Source organism: Manis pentadactyla, unplaced genomic scaffold (genome assembly GCF_030020395.1).
Source record: "Manis pentadactyla isolate mManPen7 unplaced genomic scaffold, mManPen7.hap1 scaffold_333, whole genome shotgun sequence".
Taxonomy (NCBI): domain Eukaryota; kingdom Metazoa; phylum Chordata; class Mammalia; order Pholidota; family Manidae; genus Manis; species Manis pentadactyla.
In genome coordinates, this window is record NW_026644719.1 from 52274 (window position 1) to 73218 (window position 20945).

The 20945-nt window shown below is 51.0% G+C and overlaps 1 long non-coding RNA gene across 1 annotated transcript in view; it reads left to right on the forward strand.

Annotated features, from left to right (window-relative positions):
* LOC130682366 (uncharacterized) overlaps positions 1 to 20945 on the forward strand; it is a 93829-nt gene that overhangs the window by 41677 nt on the left and 31207 nt on the right. Inside the window, exons 7-8 of the long non-coding RNA XR_008995588.1 lie at positions 14585 to 14659; positions 15663 to 15781. This is a non-coding gene — a long non-coding RNA (uncharacterized LOC130682366). The remainder of the gene's footprint in view (positions 1 to 14584; positions 14660 to 15662; positions 15782 to 20945) is intronic.

Below are 20945 nucleotides of genomic sequence, written 5' to 3' on the forward strand. Positions count from 1 at the left end.
AGGGAGCACGTAGATGGTCTTGAGCGAGAGATAGCTTTGTTTAGTATGATGCTCTCCTATCTACCTACCTACCTATCCCTTTATCTATCTACCTATCTATCTATCTATGATCTATCATCTATCTACTCTCATCTGTGTATCTATCTAATTAATCTATCACCTATATGTATGTATATCAACCCAATCTATGTATCAATCATCTGTCTGTCTATGTATCTGTTGTCTCACTTTTGTCAACGTTCTGTCACTAGGTGCAGTTTGATTCCTCTGTGTCCTTCTCAGAGAAGTCTCAATTCCTTGTGTCTGTTTATGTGAGTTAGCTGTGTGTTTGGGTCTTGAGAGGAGTGGCCTTGGGTGGGAACTTCTCCTGCGTAGGTGGCACGAGTCTGCTGGGTGTGGACGGTGTGGTTGGCGGGCTGGGCTCTTGAACCTGTGCGGGCCAGGGCCCTCCGGCTGCTCTGCCCCTGGGCCGTTCCCGCTGTGGCGGCTGCGTGAGCTGCGGGGCATATCCGAGGCCCCACGCAGGGAGCACCCTGGCTGGCCTGCGGGGTCCGAGGCAGGTGCATGCCCAGTAGTAGGTCTTTTTGCCTGTGCACCGATGTCACCTCGGCGGCCCTGCTTGCTGGCCCATCTCCAGAGAGCATGCGTGTAGTCACTGGTTAAGGGAACTGCCTTTTGGTGACACGCAGGGCTCTTGTGGGCCGGTGGCCCGTGGGCTTGCTGAGGTGGCAGGCCAGCTAGCTTGTGGGGAAACTGCTCCCCTCTGCTGTCAAGGTGGAGGTGGAGTTTCAGTGCATTTAGGCATTTAGATGTGAGTGAGGTCTCTCTGAAATGGAATAGTAGCGTTGAGAGCTATGTTTCCGTTCGTATGAAAAGGGTGCTGAGCATAAAGAGTTGGGTGATGGTGGCAGGAATTCTAGGAATGTTTATGTCCCCGCACTTATTTATTTTCTGTTAAGGGAGGTGATTCTGAAGTAACTTTTTACTCACGGATGAAGGTGGTGCATAAGGTCATCCCACGTCAGCCATGGTGAGATGAAGTGGTGTAGTAGAATTAAAGCCTGTACACCTTGGCCTGATACATAGGAGACACACCGTGGGTGCTCTTTGCTGCCCTCCTGTCCTGGCTTATTACCTTAACTAACTCGATGGTTCAGAGTGGTCCCAGCAACATTTCCGGCAAGATCTTTCTAAAATTGCATAGAATCACTTGGCAAAGATATCCCCAGAGGCTAGTGGAGAACTTTACTCTTTCTGGTCATAGTTTGCAAGATGTTTGCCCTATCCTGCGTTCCTTTGTTACTTTTGCATCTCCTGTGATTGTAGACCGATGGGGCAGTGGCGTACACACACACACACGCACGCGCACACGCACACGCACACACGCACGCACAGGCGCGCGCACACGCACGCACACAGACACACACACACACACACACACACACACACACACACACACGCGGCTGAGAGTTAACGGAGACCCCAGTTATAGGAAACTGCAGCCCGCACTTTAAAAAAGAAACGCGCATAAGTTGTGCTCCTGGCGTGCCCCCCATAGGGAGCGGACTTCAAAGTGCAGAGGTGGTTGGACACAGATACCTATGCAGACACCTAAGCACAGATATCTATGCGTAGGCTCTCTCCATCCATCGTCTTAAGTGCGTCTCTGTTTACCTACATATCTATGTTAGTCTACTCAAGCTGATAACCAGAGTGTCATTGAGTGGGGGCTTCATCCATAGACACTGATTTCTCACCATTCTGGAAGCAGAAGTCCAAGACCAAGGCAGGTTCAGTTCCTGGTGAGGTCCCTTCTTCTGGCTTGCATACGGCCGCATCCCTGCTGTGTCCTCACAGGGTCGAGGGAGAAAGCTCTGTCCTCTGTTCCTCTTAATAGCACTGATTGCATAATGGCAGCTCCACCCACACCCTCATGATAGCTTCCGAACCAAATTACCTCCAAAGGCCCCACCTCCCAATACCATGACAGTGGGGGTTAGGGCTTCAACCCTGACTCAATTCAAATATGAACTTGTGTGTGTGTGTGTGTGTGTGTGTGTGTGTGTGTGTGTGTGTGGTGGCGGCGGCGGGGGGTTAGGAGGAGCAGAAGATGGTGAGGTGAGGGCCCAAAAATTCAGTTCATAACTCTGTATCTATCTATCATCTATCTATTCTCTATCTAATCTATCAATATCTTATCATCTGTCTTTCTAACGTAACCTACCTATATCATCTATCCTATCTAGTCTATCATCCGTCATCTATATATGTCTTATCTATCTGTCATCTCTGTCAATCTATTCGTCTAACCTATGAATATCTATCATCTATCTAATGTATCTATTTCTAATCTATCATCTGTCACCTATCTGTCACCTACCTGTTGTCATCTTTTTGTCTACCCATCTATCCTTATGTACAGAACAGTGTAAGATAAATTCTAGCTGAAATAAGCAGGTGAAGGGAGGCAACAAAGGGCCCGGTAGTTTATTTGAACGCAAATACCCGGGCGAGATTTCCCCGGTCTATAGAAATGGAGGCTGGGGAATTCACACTTAAGTAGACAGGCAGGCAGCGAGATTTTCAAGAAGGTAGGGGGAGGCAGAGCTTAGATTTACAGCAGCACGAGGATTGGCTAGCCCAAGGCATATTTTTCAGGTTGGGAGGGGGCAACAGCCAAGAACTTCGGCCCATCATCAGTGTCCCACGTGGGAGGGGGCAGCAGCCGGAGACATTGGCACATCATCAGTGTCCGACGTGCTCGCTCCTCCCATCAGTGCCCCCAGCCTTACAAACAGTTAACAACACGGCTATCTAACATGGCTGTCTATCTATCTATCTGTCTGTCTGTCTGTCTGTCTGTCTGTCTGTCTGTCTGTCTGTCTGTCTATCTGTCGATCTATCTATCAATCATATATTCAATCTATCTATACCTGTCATCTATCCTATCTAATCTATCATCTATCTATCTGTCTATCTGTCCTATCTATCTATCATCATGTTTTTGTCTACCCATCTGTCTTTATGTACAGAACAGTTCACAAGATGGCTTATATGTCACTTCCCTACTTATGTTTCCAAAAGCCTGCAAGGTAACTAGGCCCTAGAGACAGACAGCACTGGGTTCACCGAGACATTTGCACATCGAGTCAACAGCGTGTGACTACAAAACTAGTCGATGGTGGTGCGGGGACTTCAACCCATATCTCTGTCCCCGGTCCTCTTTGCCCTCCTTGCTGACGGTATTCTAGCCGCATTTGTTGACTGACTGCTCCCTGAAGACCACAAGCATCCCTCCTCTTGGCTTTTTCAGTAATTTATCCCATTGTATGGAATGCTTTTCCCTCAGATACCTGGTTCTGTCACCTCCTTCTAGACTGTTCAAGTCCCACCTCCCTGGTGAGGCTTACCCTGTCCACTGTTTATTTTGAAAGCCCTGCTTCTCTCTGCCTACAATCTCAGTCCTCCATATCCTGCTTTTCATTCTTCATAGTGTTTGTTACCGGCTAAGCTACCGGAAAACTTACAGATGTTCATTGTCTCTTTCCTCCCCTCCAACTAGAACGTGGTCTCCACAGGTTAGGAATTCTGCGTGTATTGAGTCTGGTGGAGACCCTGCAGACTCTAGGGTCAGCGAGAAGTGGGCACAGTTGTAACTCAACGTGGCTTGACATGTTAGCAGTTTAGGTTAGAGTCAGGCCAGGCGGTCATTAAAGAGGACCTTTTCTGATATTACTAAGCTACTTGGTAAATTCTAAGTAAGCTTACATTTTCAATAATCACACAGCAGGCAGAAGCACTTCCTTCTGTCGTTCCTCCAGCCTCGAGGACCTGGATGCCAAATCCGTTCTCTCGTGGGGAAGTGGGAGTGTGTGAGGATGATCGGCCAAAGTCTTAAGTTACACAAGGCACACACATACAGAATTAAACATGTTTAAAAACCAAAATGATGAGAGAGGTTGCCTGTGTCACAGCAGGGATTCCCTAGCCCCCAGTGAGCTCAGAGCAGTGGGAGAGGAGAGGGAAGGGGCCACATAAGCCAGCCCGGTCTCCTTCCTCTGGACTTGCCTCCCCCTGGGTTGTCATCCATTAAACGCTCAGCACGCAGACCTCGCGGTGAGCACGCACAGTCATAAAACGCGGCTACTTCCACATCCCAGTCGCTGGGGCACGGAACACGTTGCGTAGTTAAGTGTGGCTCAGAACACTATCACTCATGTATGTGTGTTCTTCCTCTGTCGCCGAGTCAAAGAGTAAACAGAGCAGAGGCATACTAGCAAGAGCAGGGTTTAGTGTGAATATATAATATACGCACATACTGTGGGAAAGATTTTGTTAAATGGATAGGAGGACATAGGCCTTGTCTGGAGCCGGGGGAGGCCTGTAGGTGCCGTTGGCAAGGGCTGTGGCGTGTCCACCGGGTCGGAGGCCGAGTTAGGGGTAGGGCCGAGGCCGTCGGCTGTGCCTCCCGCGGCATCGTGTGGGTCCAGGGCTGACCGGAGGATGACCGCCCGCGCGGTGGGTGTCTGAGGTGCGCAGGAGGCCGGCGGTGGCGCCGCCCACGGCCTCGTGCGAGGCCGGTGGGGACCGGAAGATGACGGCCACCGAGGGTGGCGTCGTGTCCATCGGCTCGACCCGAGCGTCATCGTCGGCCTTCGGGCCGGCGGTGGTGCTGCCCACGGCCTCGTGTGGCGCCGGGGGAGACCGCAAGATCACGGCCAGCCAGGGTGGCGTCGTGTCCACTGGTTCGTCTTGAGCGTCAGCGTCGGCCTTAAGGCCGGCGCTTGTCCTGCCCATGGCCTTGTCTGGGGCCGGGGATCAGTTGTAGGTGCCTTTCCCGAGGGTGGTGGCGGGCCCATCGGGTCATCGTCCGACTTGGGGGTAGGGCCGAGGCCGTCGTCTGTGCCTCCCACGGCATCGTGTGGGTCCAGGGGAGACCGGACGATGACCGCCCGCGCGGTGGGTGTCTGAGGTGCGCAGGAGGCCGGCGGTGGTGATGCCCACGGCCTGGTGTGGGGCCCGGTGGGGACCGGAAGATGACGGCGAGCGACGGTGGCGTCGTGTCCATTGGCTCGCCTTGAGAGTCAGAGTGAGCCTTCGGGCCGGCGCCTGTGCTGCCCACTGCGTCGTCTGGGGCCCGGGGGGACGAGTAGGTGCCTTTCCCGATGGCGGTGGCGTGCCCATCGGGTCCTAGTCCGACTTGCGGGTACCGGTCCGAGGCCGTCGTCTGTGCCTCCCACGGCATCGTGTGGGGCCAGGGGAGGCCGGCGGTGCCGCTGCCCACGGCCTCGTGTGGGGCTGGGGGGGGGGGGGGGGCCGGAAGATGACGGCCATCGAGGGGGGTGTCGTGTCCCATCGGCTCGTCTTGAGCGTCAGCGTCAGCCTTCGGGCGGGCGCTTGTGCTGCCCTGGGCCTTGCCTGGGGCCGGGGGGGCAGTTGTAGGTGCCTTTCCCGAGGGCGGCGGCGTGCCCGTCGGGTCCGAGGCTGACTTACGGGTAGGGCCGAGGCCGCCGTCTGTGCCTCCCACGGCATCGTATGGGGCCAGGGGAGACCAGACGACGACCGCCCGCGCGGTGGTTGTCGGAGGCACACAGGAGGCCGGCGGTGGTGCTGCCCACGGCCCCGTGCGGGGCCGGGGGCGACCGGAAGATGACGGCCATGGAGGGTGGCGTCGTGTCCATGGGCTCGTCCCCGGCGTCATCGCCGGCCCTCGGGCCGAAGGTGGAGCTGCCCACGGCCCCGTGCGCGGCCGGGGGCGACCGGAAGATGACGGCCATGGAGGGTGGCGTCGTGTCCATGGGCTCGTCCCGGGCGTCATCGCCGGCCCTCGGGCCGAAGGTGGTGCTGCCCACGGCCCCGTGCGGGGCCGGGGGCGACCGGAAGATGACGGCCATGGAGGGTGGCGTCGTGTCCATGGGCTCGTCCCGGTCGTCATCGCCGCCCTTCGGGCCGAAGGTGGAGCTGCCCACGGCCCCGTGTGCGGCCGGGGGCGACCGGAAGATGACGGCCATGGAGGGTGGCGTCGTGTCCATGGGCTCGTCCCGGTCGTCATCGCCGCCCCTCGGGCCGAAGGTGGAGCTGCCCACGGCCCCGTGTGCGGCCGGGGGCGACCGGAAGATGACGGCCATGGAGGGTGGTGTCGTGTCCATGGGCTCGTCGTCCTGAGCATCAGCCTTCAGGCTGGCGCCTGTGCAGCCCACGGACTTGTCCGTGGCCAGGGGGCAGTTGTGGGTGCCTTTCCCGAAGGCGGTGGCGTGCCCATCGGGTCGTCGTCCGCCTTGCGGGTAGGGCCGAGGCCGTCGTCTGTGCCTCCCACGGCATCGTATGGGGCCAGGGGAGACCAGACGACGACCGCCCGCGCGGTGGTTGTCTGAGGCGTGCAGGAGGCCGGCGGTGGCGCTGCCCATGGCCTTGTCTGTTGGCTGACTCTGGATGGCGGTTTCACAGAGGCAGGACACCTCGAGGCGGGCTGGTAGTGGTGCCCGTGTGCCCTGCAGAGGAGGAGCTCGTCTGGGTGGTCTCTCTCCAGCCGTCTGCTGGGAGCCTAGGATGGTCCAGAGGCCCAGGACTGCTCCCCGTGGAAGTGGGAACTCTGTTGGGAAAAGTGGGAAAAGCCAGCCGCTAAAGGCACAGGATCCCGGTGGAACAGCCTGTGACCAGGGCAGCGGGCAGGTGCAGGGTGCTCCCTGGCAGGAGGGGTAGGGGCCAGCGTCCCGGGGACGGGAAGGACCGGCGGGCGAAGAAGGTGGGGCTGGGGAGGCGGCGGGCGGGGTGGGGCACGAACCTTAGGAAGGAGGAAACTGTCCACACGGGAAAATGGGTTGTGGTGTGCGCCAAACGATCCGAGGAAAGGGTCTGAAGCTAGGGAGAGGGTCTCCTTTGCCACTAACTCCTTCTCAGGCCAAGCACGCACTGAGCTGCCCAGCTAGGGCGAGCCTGGTATGTATGTCAGCCAGGGGACGCATCACAAAGCGGCCTGGGCCGCTGTGACGTCACCCAGGGGCCGCATCACCAAGCCCCCCCCCCCCCCACTGCCTTAAGCACACCGGCCCCGCCCAGAGGAGACCCTGGGCCAAGGCCACGGCGCGGCCCCAAGGCCAACCCCAGTAGAATCCCTAGCCCCCGGGACTGCCCGCTGAGGGCCGTGCGGGTGTTCGGGCCGACGAGGCCACCGTGCGGACCGTCGAGGGCTGCAGTGCCCGCGTCTGTCGGAGCTCAGCCCGCCCGGGTGCCGGCTCTGCATGTTCTCGGCACCCGGGGTGCGGCTGGGCGGCAAGTGCCTTGCCCCCCACCCCCACCCCCCCGCCCGCGCTCCCGGAGGCCAGGGCCTGCTCACGGCCCGGCGCGGAGCCACCCAGAGGCTGCCCGGGGCACGGCCCGCCCTTTCCCGGGCGTTCCCAGCTTCTCTGGGACACCGGGAGCCAGGCATGCCTTCTCGGCCATGGCCAGCCAGGCGGCTGACTTCTGAGGAGGGCGCAGACCCCATGACTTGCCGTCCTAGCTAGCGGGCAGGTTCTTTCTTTGCTTCTCACAGAAAGCGTAGGTCGGGGACCACCGGGTCTCAGCATAGCCACATCCCGCATTCTGACTGGGCCTGGCTGCCCAGATTTTCTCTCTGATCTAGTTTTGGGGGCCTGTGTCTCGTACGTGAATAACACAGCAGAGTATACACTGGGAAACACTTTTTATTTTTAAAATGCTTCTCCTTTAGACTCTCGGTCTCGATGGCGTCGCCGTTCCTGCCCGTCAGCCAAGCTGGAAGCTTGCGGGGCGACCTCGCCTCCTCTCAGCAGTCAGCCTGTCCATTCCCGATCCCGACTGTTCATCCTTTACGTTTTGTTTTTTTTTTTTTTTTTTTAAACTCTACTTTTTATTTTTATTTTTATTTTATTTATTTTTTTAGTTTATTATTTTTTATTGAAGGGTAGTTGACGCACAGTATTACATTACGTTAGTTTCAAGTGTACAACACAGTGATAAAACATTTATATACATAATTCTAGGTTCCAGCTATCGCCCTACCAAGCTGTTACAATATCTTGACTATATTCCTTACGCTATCCATTACATCCCGGTTACTTATTTATTTTACCATTGGAAGTCTTGTCCTTTTTTTTTTTTTTTTTTTTTTTTCTGTGAGGGCATCTCTCATATTTATTGATCAAATGGTTGTTAAGGACAATAAAATTCTGTATAGGGGAGTCAATGCTCAATGCACAATCATTAATCCACCCCAAGCCTAATTTTCGTCAGTCTCCAATCTTCTGAGGCATAACAAACAAGTTCTTACATGGAGAACAAATTCTTACATAGTGAATAAGTTACATAGTGAACAGTACAAGGGCAGTCATCACAGAAACTTTCGGTTTTGCTCATGCATTATGAACTATAAACAGTCAGTTCAAATATGAATACTCATTTGGTTTTTATACTTGATTTATATGTGGATACCACATTTCTCTCTTTATTATTATTATTTTTAGTAAAATGCTGAAGTGGAAGGTAGATACAAAATAAAGGTAGAAAACATAGTTTAGTGTTGTAAGAGGGCAAATGTAGATGATCAGGTGTGTGCCTGTAGACTATGTGTTAATCCAAGCTAGACCAGGGCAATAAAACATCCACGTATGCAGAAGATTTCTCTCAGAACGGTGGGGTGAGGTTCTAAGCCTCACCTCTGTTGATCCCCAATTTCTCACCTGATGACCCCCTGCGACTGTGCCTGTCTTAGGTTGTTCCTCCCTTGAGGAATCTTACCCGTCTCTGGCTAACCAGTCATCTTCCGGGGCCATACAGGGAAATGTAGAGTTGGTAAGTGAGAGAGAAGCCTTATTGTTTGAAATGGTTAGCTTTCTATTTCTTTGCATGGTTATGCCCTGTAGCCTCTATGCCCAGCATCTGTCTTGAGGTATCTTTACCACTTGAAGAATTATGATACTCGGTAAATTTGATATGAGGCACGAATTCTATTTAAGGGTTGTAATTAGGAAGGAAGAAGAAAAGCTATAGAAGTAGCAGGCGGAAGAAAACATGGGAAGATTGATTATTTCTTTGACATATCTTCTTGTAGAGTAACTTCAGCATGTATAGGTTTTAAGCTACTACTTAAATTGCGCACACACGTTAACATAATAGGAGTATAGTTACATAACCAAAGCATACCTGTAATTACCAGCCATCTCCAGTGAAACCGAGAAAACCAGTTAGGCACCTTAGGCATTTGTGAAAACTTATCTATGATGTGGTGGATATTGTCCAACTGAACTTGAACAGTCTGAGAGAAATCAGACAAATTAAAACAATCCATTCCTGGGGAATGTTCACATCCCTTATGTTCTTTTAACAGTAAATAGTCTGTAGTTGTAAGATTTTGGAGCGCTACAATTTGCACTTCTCCTAATTCTTGGTTGAGTTCCAACAGTATAGATCCAGTCAAATTTGTTGTTTTACCGTATGCACAGGCCAGCTTAGATGTCTCCTTCATTCCCATGGCAAGTCCAGGAACTGGTGGGATGAGTGCATCTACAGCTGTAGCAGTGCGTGGATCTTTGTTGGGGTTTTTTGATGATCATCTTTTGGCATGAGTCTTCCAGAGAGTGCTGATGTTGGAAGTTCTTTTTCATATCGTATCTTAGTTCATTTTCGGGGTAGCCCAATTAGGCTTTGATCCTCTGTATAAACACAAACAGACCCTTTGCCTACACTTTTATATGCCCTTTATACCCTTGTGTAGAACTCATTGGCGGTTACCACACAGGAACTGCCCTTTTTTTTTTGTTTTTTTGTTTTGTTTTTGGTATCACTAATCTACACTTACATGACGAATATTATGTTTACTAGGCTCTCCCCTATACCAGGTCTCCCCTATAAACCCCTTTACAGTCACTGTCCATCAGCAGAGCAAAATGTTGTAGAATCACTACTTGCCTTCTCTGTGCTGTACAGCCCTCCCTTTTCTCCTACCCCCCCCCCATGCATGCTAATCTTAATACCCCTACTACTCCCCCCACCCCCCCCTTATCCCTCCCTACCCACCCCTCCTCCCCAGTCCCTTTCCCTTTGGTACCTGTTAGTCCATTCTTGAGTTCTGTGATTCTGCTGCTGTTTTGTTCCTTCAGTTTTTCCTTTGTTCTTATATTCCACAGATAAGTGAAATCATTTGGTATTTCTCTTTCTCCACTTGGCTTGTTTCACTGAGCATAATACCCTCCAGCTCCATCCTGTTGCTGCAAATGGTTGGATTTTCCCTTTTCTTATGGCTGAGTAGTATTCCATTGTGTATATATACCACATCTTCTTTATCCACTCATCTATCGATGGACATTCAGGTTGCTTCCAATTCTTGGCTACTGTAAATAGTGCTGTGATAAACATAGGGGTGCACTGATCTTTCTCATACTTGATTGCTGCATTCTTAGGGTAAATTCCTAGGAGTGAAATTCCTGGGTCAAATGGTAAGTCTGTTTTGAGCATTTTGATGTACCTCCATACTGCTTTCCACAATGGTTGAACTAACTTACATTCCCACCAGCAGTGTAGGAGGGTTCCCCTTTCTCCACAGCCTCGCCAACATTTGTTGTTGTTTGTCTTTTGGATGGCAGCCATCCTTACTGGTGTGAGGTGATACCTCATTGTAGTTTTAATTTGCATTTCTCTGATAATTAGCGATGTGGAGCATCTTTTCATGTGTCTGTTGGCCATCTGTATTTCTTTTTTGGAGAACTGTCTGTTCAGTTCCTCCGCCCATTTTTAAATTGGGTTATTTGTTTTTTGTTTGTTGAGGCGTGTGAGCTCTTTATATATTCTGGATGTCAAGCCTTTATCGGATCTGTCATTTTCAAATATATTCTCCCATACTGTAGGGTTCCTTTCTGTTCTATGATGGTGTCTTTTGCTGTACAGAAGCTTTTCAGCTTAATATAGTCCCACTTACTCATTTTTGCTGTTGTTTTCCTTGCCCGGGGAGATATGTTCAAGAAGAGGTCACTCATGTTTATGTCTTAAGAGGTTTTTGCCTATGTTTTCTTCCAAGAGTTTAATGGTTTCGTGACTTACATTCAGGTCTTTGATCCATTTTGAGTTTACTTTTGTATGTGGGGTTAGACAATGGTCCAGTTTCATTCTCCTACATGTAGCTGTCCAGTTTTGCCAGCACCACCTGTTGAAGAGACTGTCATTTTGCCACTGTATGTCCATGGCTCCTTTATCAAATATTAATTGACCATATATGTCTGGGTTAATGTCTGGATTCTCTAGTCTGTTCCATTGGTCTGTGGCTCTGCTCTTGTGCCAGTACCAAACTGTCTTGATTACTATGGCTTATAGTAGAGCTTGAAGTTGGGGAGTGCAGATCTCAGCATTTTTTATCCCCCTAGGTTCACTTACACTTTGGAGGTCTACCTCCCATCCTGGTTACAAGGTTCCTTAATTGATAGAGGGGCTGGAAGAAGCAGAACAGCATGTAGATGAAGTTAAAGTATAAAGTGGGCTTTTTCTAGGCTGAGTATATTTCACAGTGTCATGACCCTCATCCCATTTCTGTGCTTTGTCTCACTGCAAATGCAGAGAGTGGATTGAGAAGGTGTCTCCAAAATTTGCACTTTTGTTTTGACAGTCAAAACTTCCTAGTAACATCCAGCTAGTCCTCATCTTGGTCACCAGAGGCAGCAGCGAACGGGTAACGTGGGTGCTGTCTCTCAGAAGTGGAACCTGCTGCTTAGACATTCTTTGTTCTCCAGTGTAGTCAGAGCAGCAGAAAGTCTAGTCATCATACTCAGGAAATTAAAATTCTAGATTTGGGAATTTTCCCCCTAACTACACCCTATCGTGCTGCCTTGCAAGTGCTCAGAGACAGCCAGGAAGCATCTCCAGCGGAAGTGGAGCTTGCACTGCCCCATTCGACGTGGCAACAGGGAGTCGCTGGACCACCTCATCTTCCCTGTCGGGTTTTTCCAGTCTGAACCCCGAGAGGAGTGGAACCCCTCGCATTGCAAAGCTGAGCACACACGGCAGCTGTTCAGCTGCTCTGACTCCAGGATTTTTTTCTTCGCAAGCCCCTGTGTGTCAGGCTGGGTGGTGAGGTGACAGCTGAGGCTGGGGGAGTGGAGAGCGGCTGACAGGAAAACAGACTCCTGAAGCCATTTCTCCCATCTCTCTGCCCCATGTCCCTGGGGAGGAGGGCCTCCTTGGCCTTGGCATTATGCCGGAAGCCTTCACTTTATCCTCCTGAAAGGGATCGTCCTTGGTGCAGATCAATGTCATGACTGTGAAGGAAATTATGGTGGAAGTGGGAAGCTCTGTGCCTCGTCTTGGGGAGAGGGAGGTCCCTGCAGGCATTATGGGTATGTGGGGACACCTGTTGTGATATGACTGATGATAAGTAAATATTTGGTAATTGAGATGACCAAAATACATTTCCTAGGTATTTTTGCTCCTCGTGCACAATTCCTGAAGATCCTTCTGAGCCATAACTGTCCAATGGGTGTCTTGTTAGGTTAATGCAGAGGCTTTGGGGCCCTATCCTAGGTTAGAGGCTGGTTGCCAGGGGCACCAAGCTTGTGATTAGAGGATTGAAATTATTAGCCCTCAGCCCCCAGGGAAGAGGAAAGGGATGAGGGCTGGAGGCTGAATCAGCAATGGCCAGTGATTTAGTCAGTCATGACTCTGCAGTGAAGCCCTCACACAACCCTAAGAGAAGAGCACATCTCTCTCATCTCCTGTTTCTCTGTCAGAGCTTCCATGCCTGGGGAACCAGGTGGCCTGCACATGCCACCAGGCCAGGCCCCAAGCACCCCAGGAGGATAGAAGCTCTTTTATTTGGGACCTTGCCATATGTGTGTGTTCATCCGGCTGTTGTGTCCTTTATGGTACTCTTTGTTAAACGTGAGTGTTCTTCTGAGATTCTGAGGCACCTTAGCAACTTGGGCAGACCTAAAGGGGAAGTTGTTGGAACCCGCAATCTTAGCCTGCAGGTGGGAAGCACAAGCTAATTGCGTGGGGCTTGCAACCAGGCTCTGGAGCTGGGGAGGAGGGCAGTCTTGAGGATAGAAACCTTACCCTGTAGAATCTGGTGTTGTCTCTGGGCAGATAGCCTCAGCATTGAGTTCTCAGACACCCTGCTGGTGTTCAAGAATTGCTTGGTGGTGTATGCATTGGAAACAGGTCCAGTATCCTGAAAGGAGTTACACTGCTGTGTATGAAAAAGAACGCTGGGTCATATGAAACCGCTATTAATATAGGTAGGAACCACCACACTGTTTTCCATAGTAGCTGCACCAATTTACATGGTCACAAACAGTGCATGACGGTTCCCTTTTGTCCACATCCTCATAAATAACTTGTTATTTCTTGTTTTTTGGGGAACTAGCCATTCTGAATGCTGTGAGGTGATAGCTCATTGTGATTTTTTTGTTGTTACCATTAGAGTACAATTACATGAGCAACATTGTGGTTACTAGACTCCCCCCCATTATCAAGTCCGCTCCCCGCACCCCATTACAGTCGCTGTCCATCAATGTAGTAAGATGCTATGGAATCACTACCTGTCTTCTGTGTGTTACACTGCAATCCCTGTGGCCCCCCACCCCCTACATTATGTGTGCGGATCGTAATGCCCCCTTTACCCCCTTATCGCTCCCTCCCCACCCGTCCTCCCAGGTCCCTTTCCCTTTGGTAACTGTTAGTCCATTCTTGGGTTCTGTGAGTCTGCTGCTGTTTTGTTCCTTCCCGTTTTTGCTTTGTTCTCATACCTCACCAGAGGAGTGAAATCCTTGGATACTTGTCTTTCTCCACCTGGCTTATTTCACTGAGCATAACACCCTCTAGCTCCGTCCGTGTTGTTGCAAATGGTGGTAGGATTTGTTTTCTTCCTATGGCTGAGTGATATTCCGTAGTGTGTATGTACCACCTCTTCTTTATCCCTTCATCTCCCGATGGACACTTAGGTTGCTTCCCTTTCTTGGGTATTGTAAGTAGTGCTGTGATCAACATAGGGGTGCATCTGTCTCTTTCAAACTGGGCTCCTGCACTCTTAGGGTAAATTCCTAGGAGAGGAATTCCTGGGTCAAATGGCATTTCTGTTCTTTGGTTTTTGGGGGAACCTCCATACCGCTTTCCACAATGGTTGAGCTGACTGACATTCCCACCGGCAGTGTAGGAGGGTTCCCCTTTCTCCACACCCTCGCCGACATCTGTTGTTGTCTGTCTTTTGGGTGGTGGCCATCCTAACTGGTGTGAGGTGATACCCCGTTGTGGTTTTAGTGTGCATTTCTCTGATGGTTAGCGATGTGGAGCGTCTTTTCCATGTGCCTGCCGGCCACCTGAAATTGCTTCTGTGGAGAAGTGTCTGTTGAGAGCCTCTGCCCATTTTGTAACTGGATTCATTTGCTTTTTGTGTGTTGAGGTTCGTGAGCTCTTGATACATGTTTTGGATGGCAACGCCTTATCAGATATGTCATCAGTGAGTATATTCTCCCATACTGAAGGATGTCTTTTGGTTCTACTGATGGTGGTCAAACAGAATCTTACGAAACCCCCTACCACTTCATTCCAAATCTGACTAATTTTTTTTTTTTTTTTTCCCCAGAACACCAACCAGCCGAGAAAACGGGAACGAAGAGGAGAAGCTGTGATGCGGGAACATCTGGCGTAAAACTGAGAGGTGAGGCGGTGTGGAGACTGGTAGGTTGTATCTTTCCATGTGCTGCTTTCAAGGGTCATAGGGAAAAAAGATCGCCAAGGAGATGAAGCCCGGGGTGTTGACGTCACCTGGTATCGGTGGAGCCACGTAGCCTCTAGCCATTGACGGGGAGGCTAGCATGCGGCACTGTTGTCTTTCCTGCGGAGTTAAGACGAGCGGCGTCCCCCGTTTGCAGTTCAGTCAGAGCCCGTGTGGGACTGTCCTGGCACCGGCCGGGGTGGACCCGAGAGCTGTGCCGTTCCTGCTGGGCTGTCGCAGCACCCCTCTCGGAACAGGGCCTCAGCAGCGCTCCCGGGAGAGAGAGAGAGAGACAGAGACAGAGAGAGACAGAGAGAGAGAGAATTGCGCTCGAGAGACAGGGGCAGTTATATTTTCTGTAGCTCCCTGAGCATGCTCCTGGTGTTTATTTTGAGATCTCTTTCTCAGGAAGATTGATTTGAGTCCAGTTACCAGGTTCCTTTGAAGGTTCATATTTGTAGGTGGCGCCCTCTAGCTCCCAGAAGCTTTACTCTCTGGAGATGCTCAGCCCTTGGGGTGGGTGGGGGGTGGGGTGGCAGGGGTCCCAGGGGAGAGGTGCCGGTGCCCACCCCCGCCGGGAGGAAAGAGGTCTTTCCTGCTTCCCGACCGCAGTGCCCGTCTCCACTGCCGGGGCCAGTTTGCGGAGCACGCAGGGAGAAGCTGCCGTAGGTGGGGGCGGCCGTTTTGCAGGCCGGTGCCGGCGGGGAGGCAGGCCGTGTGCCAGTCACAGCACGGTAAGGGGCCTCGGAGCTGCGAGGCCAGCCAGGGGGATGGAGCGCCCGGAGCTCCTGAAAGCTCCCCCGCCTGCCGGGCAGAGTGCACCCGGGCAGTTTGGCGCACCTGTCCTTTCTCCTGAGCGGCAAGCCCTGCGGAAGCCTTGCCCCTTTAGCAGTTCTCTCGCTGTCAGGAAGTCTCTCAGACTGTCCGCCTTTCTTTTGTCCCACAGCGGCCGGATGTGGATCCCTGTGTTGTCCCACAAGTGGCTGGAATCTCAAGTCTCTCGAAGTCTTCCGCCTGTCTCTGCTTTCCAAGCCCACCGATCCTCCAGAGCGCAGCACGTGTACGGTAGGTTCGTGCTCCCAGAGCACATCTCCGGGGCTGTACGTCACACTTCTCCTCGAGGTGACAGCCTGCCGCAGCAGCGTTCTTCCCTGCTGCTCTTCCAGGATTTGGTGTAGTTGTTCTATTTCCATATAGTACGTATGTATGTGGTTTTGGTTTTGGGAGGAGGTTTCCGCCTCCCCTCTCACGTGAGCCGCCGTCTTTAATCCCAGCAGCACATCTTTTTTCTTCTTCTTCTTTTTTTTTTTTTTCTTTTCAGTTTCACTTGTCTAGGGTACCTGTCCCCACCCCCTCAACTTCTGGTTTGTCTTCGTCCTTGGATCTCAAGTGAGTCTCCTGTAAGGGAGCACGTAGGTGGTCTTGAGTTTTCATCCCTTCTTTTAACCCTGTGTCTTTTGATTGGAGCCCTCAGAGCCTGTCCTTTTATTCTGACAATTGAGAGCTGTGTCCTTATTGCACTTAAAAAATTTTTTTTGTTATCATTCATCTACAGTCACGTGAAGAACATGATGATCACCAAGTCCCCCCCAAAAACCCCGTTACAGTCGCTGACCATCAGCGTGTAGTAAGATGCTGTAGAATCACTACTTGTCTTCTCTGGGTTGTACAGCCCTCCCCATGCTCCCCCCGCCCCACACGTTCTACATGCGAATCCTGATGCCCCCTTTCTTTCTCCCCGCCCTTATCCCTCCCTTCCCACCCACCCTGCCCAGCCCCTTTCCCTTTGGTAACTGTGAGTCCACTCTCGGGTTCTGTGAGTCTGCTGCTGTTTTTTTCCTTCAGTTTTTCTTTGTTGTGATACTCCACACATGAGTATAAAGACGGCGTGATCGCCGCTGATCGGAGGGAGGGACAAACAGAAAGGAACACCCAATTTCTAGACAGGAGCAGCTGGGAGCAAAGAGTGTGTTGTGGACTGACGTGTTTATTTGAGTGTCCAAACTTCCCTCTTTATGTGGCTATTACTTCTTTACATTCGTGAACATCATAAAAGCCACTGATTTCAAAGGCCCAGACGCATACTGAGGTGAGAGAAGATGAGAAGGACGTTGCTGCACCACTAAATCTATGGCTGGGCACTGCTGAAACCAAACAAAAAGAATTCACGGTGGCCAGATAGGGCTATTTTCTAGTGGCTGTCTCTGGGGACTCAGACAGAATCCATTTGTTTGATTGTTTGTTTTTTTCAGTTTCACTTGTGTAGGGTACCTGTCCCCACCCTGTAAGGGAGCACGTAGGTGGTCTTGAGCTTTCATCCCTTCTTTTAACCCTGTGTCTTTTGTTTGGAGCACTCAAAGCCTGTCCTTTTATTCTGATGATTCAGAGCTGTGCCCTTATTGCACTTCTTAAATTCTTTTTGTCATCATTCATCTACAGTCACGTGAAGAACATTACGTTTACCAGGCTCCCCCCTTCACCAAGTCCCCCGCGAAAACCTCTTACAGTCACTGTCCATCAGTGTAGTTTGGATGCTGTAGACCCCTTCACCATGTCCCCCCGACACACCCCGTTACAGTCGCTGTCCATCAGCGTGTAGTAAGATGCTGTAGAATCACTACTTGTCTTCTCTGGGTTGTACAGCCCTCCCCATGCTCCCCCCGCCCCACACGTTCTACATGCTAATCCTGATGCCCCCTTTCTTTCTCCCCGCCCCTATCCCTCCCTCCCCAGTCCCTTTCCCTTTGGTAACTGTGAGTCCACTCTCGGGTTCTGTGAGTCTGCTGCTGTTTTTCTCCTTCAGTTTTTCTTTGTTGTGATACTCCACACACGAGTGAAATCATTTGGTACTTGTCTTTCTCCGCCTGGCTTATTTCACTGAGCATAATACCGTCTAGCTCCGTCCACATCATTGCAAATGGTAGGATTTGTTTTCTTCTTATGGCTGCTTGCTGCACTTTTTAAACTGGATTTTTCATTCTTCTTTTTTGTTTGTAGTTTCGCTATGTGCTTTCACCATTACTCTCCTGGTTTATGAGCAATAGCTTTTATTAATTGATATGTACCTATATCTCTCTCTCTATCTCTCTGTCTCTCTATCTATCTCTCTATCTATCTGTCTGTCTGTCTGTCTATCTATCTATCTATCTATCTATCTATCTATCTATCTATCTATGAATCAATCATCTTTTTGTCTGCCCTTCTGTCCTTATGTACAAGAACAGTCAACAACATAGGCTATGTCACTTCCCTACATTATGCCTCCAAAAATCTTGCAAGGTAACTAGGCCGTAGGGAGAGCACTGGGTTTTCACCGAGACACTTGCAGGTCGAGTCAGCCGCGTGCACCTACAAAACCAGGAAATGGTGGTGCAGGGACTTGAACCCGTATCTCTGTCCTCTGTCCTCTTTTACCTCCTTCTCGCTTGCTGACTGTATTTAGCCACATTCACTGACTAAGTGCTCCCTGAAGACCACAAGTATCCTTCCTCTGGGCCTGTTGTCGACAGAAAAGTAAACTTGGTGCTTTGCTCACCACCATGTTTGAGGGACATCGGCGTGATCGCCGCTGATAGGAGGGAGGGACAAATAAAAAGGAACACCAGTTTCTAGACAGGAGCAGTTGGGAGCAAAGAGTGTGCTGTGGAGTGACGTGTTCGGTTAAGCATCCAAACTTCCCTCGGTATCTGGTTATTGCCTCTTTACATTCGTGAACATCATAAAAGCCACTGATTTCAAAGGCCCAGACGCATATTATTACCGCAATTCAGTTGTTGAGGTGAGAGAAGATGAGAAGGGCGTTGCTGCACCACTAAATCTATGGCTGGGCCCTGCTGAAACCAAACAAAAAGAATTCACGGTGGCCAGATAGGGCTATTTTCTAGTGACTGTCTCTGGGGACTCAGACAGAATCCGTTTGTTTGTTTGTTTGTTTGTTTGTTTCTCAGTTTCACCTGTGTAGGGTACCTGTCCCCGCCCCTTCGGCTTCTAGTCTGTCTGTGTCCTTGGATCTCAAGTGAGTCTCCTGTAAGGGAGCACGTAGATGGTCTTGAGCGAGAGATAGCTTTGTTTAGTATGATGCTCTCCTATCTACCTACCTACCTATCCCTTTATCTATCTACCTATCTATCTATCTATGATCTATCATCTATCTACTCTCATCTGTGTATCTATCTAATTAATCTATCACCTATATGTATGTATATCAACCCAATCTATGTATCAATCATCTGTCTGTCTATGTATCTGTTGTCTCACTTTTGTCAACGTTCTGTCACTAGGTGCAGTTTGATTCCTCTGTGTCCTTCTCAGAGAAGTCTCAATTCCTTGTGTCTGTTTATGTGAGTTAGCTGTGTGTTTGGGTCTTGAGAGGAGTGGCCTTGGGTGGGAACTTCTCCTGCGTAGGTGGCACGAGTCTGCTGGGTGTGGACGGTGTGGTTGGCGGGCTGGGCTCTTGAACCTGTGCGGGCCAGGGCCCTCCGGCTGCTCTGCCCCTGGGCCGTTCCCGCTGTGGCGGCTGCGTGAGCTGCGGGGCATATCCGAGGCCCCACGCAGGGAGCACCCTGGCTGGCCTGCGGGGTCCGAGGCAGGTGCATGCCCAGTAGTAGGTCTTTTTGCCTGTGCACCGATGTCACCTCGGCGGCCCTGCTTGCTGGCCCATCTCCAGAGAGCATGCGTGTAGTCACTGGTTAAGGGAACTGCCTTTTGGTGACACGCAGGGCTCTTGTGGGCCGGTGGCCCGTGGGCTTGCTGAGGTGGCAGGCCAGCTAGCTTGTGGGGAAACTGCTCCCCTCTGCTGTCAAGGTGGAGGTGGAGTTTCAGTGCATTTAGGCATTTAGATGTGAGTGAGGTCTCTCTGAAATGGAATAGTAGCGTTGAGAGCTATGTTTCCGTTCGTATGAAAAGGGTGCTGAGCATAAAGAGTTGGGTGATGGTGGCAGGAATTCTAGGAATGTTTATGTCCCCGCACTTATTTATTTTCTGTTAAGGGAGGTGATTCTGAAGTAACTTTTTACTCACGGATGAAGGTGGTGCATAAGGTCATCCCACGTCAGCCATGGTGAGATGAAGTGGTGTAGTAGAATTAAAGCCTGTACACCTTGGCCTGATACATAGGAGACACACCGTGGGTGCTCTTTGCTGCCCTCCTGTCCTGGCTTATTACCTTAACTAACTCGATGGTTCAGAGTGGTCCCAGCAACATTTCCGGCAAGATCTTTCTAAAATTGCATAGAATCACTTGGCAAAGATATCCCCAGAGGCTAGTGGAGAACTTTACTCTTTCTGGTCATAGTTTGCAAGATGTTTGCCCTATCCTGCGTTCCTTTGTTACTTTTGCATCTCCTGTGATTGTAGACCGATGGGGCAGTGGCGTACACACACACACACGCACGCGCACACGCACACGCACACACGCACGCACAGGCGCGCGCACACGCACGCACACAGACACACACACACACACACACACACACGGCTGAGAGTTAACGGAGACCCCAGTTATAGGAAACTGCAGCCCGCACTTTAAAAAAGAAACGCGCATAAGTTGTGCTCCTGGCGTGCCCCCCATAGGGAGCGGACTTCAAAGTGCAGAGGTGGTTGGACACAGATACCTATGCAGACACCTAAGCACAGATATCTATGCGTAGGCTCTCTCCATCCATCGTCTTAAGTGCGTCTCTGTTTACCTACATATCTATGTTAGTCTACTCAAGCTGATAACCAGAGTGTCATTGAGTGGGGGCTTCATCCATAGACACTGATTTCTCACCATTCTGGAAGCAGAAGTCCAAGACCAAGGCAGGTTCAGTTCCTGGTGAGGTCCCTTCTTCTGGCTTGCATACGGCCGCATCCCTGCTGTGTCCTCACAGGGTCGAGGGAGAAAGCTCTGTCCTCTGTTCCTCTTAATAGCACTGATTGCATAATGGCAGCTCCACCCACACCCTCATGATAGCTTCCGAACCAAATTACCTCCAAAGGCCCCACCTCCCAATACCATGACAGTGGGGGTTAGGGCTTCAACCCTGACTCAATTCAAATATGAACTTGTGTGTGTGTGTGTGTGTGTGTGTGTGTGTGTGTGTGTGTGGTGGCGGCGGCGGGGGGTTAGGAGGAGCAGAAGATGGTGAGGTGAGGGCCCAAAAATTCAGTTCATAACTCTGTATCTATCTATCATCTATCTATTCTCTATCTAATCTATCAATATCTTATCATCTGTCTTTCTAACGTA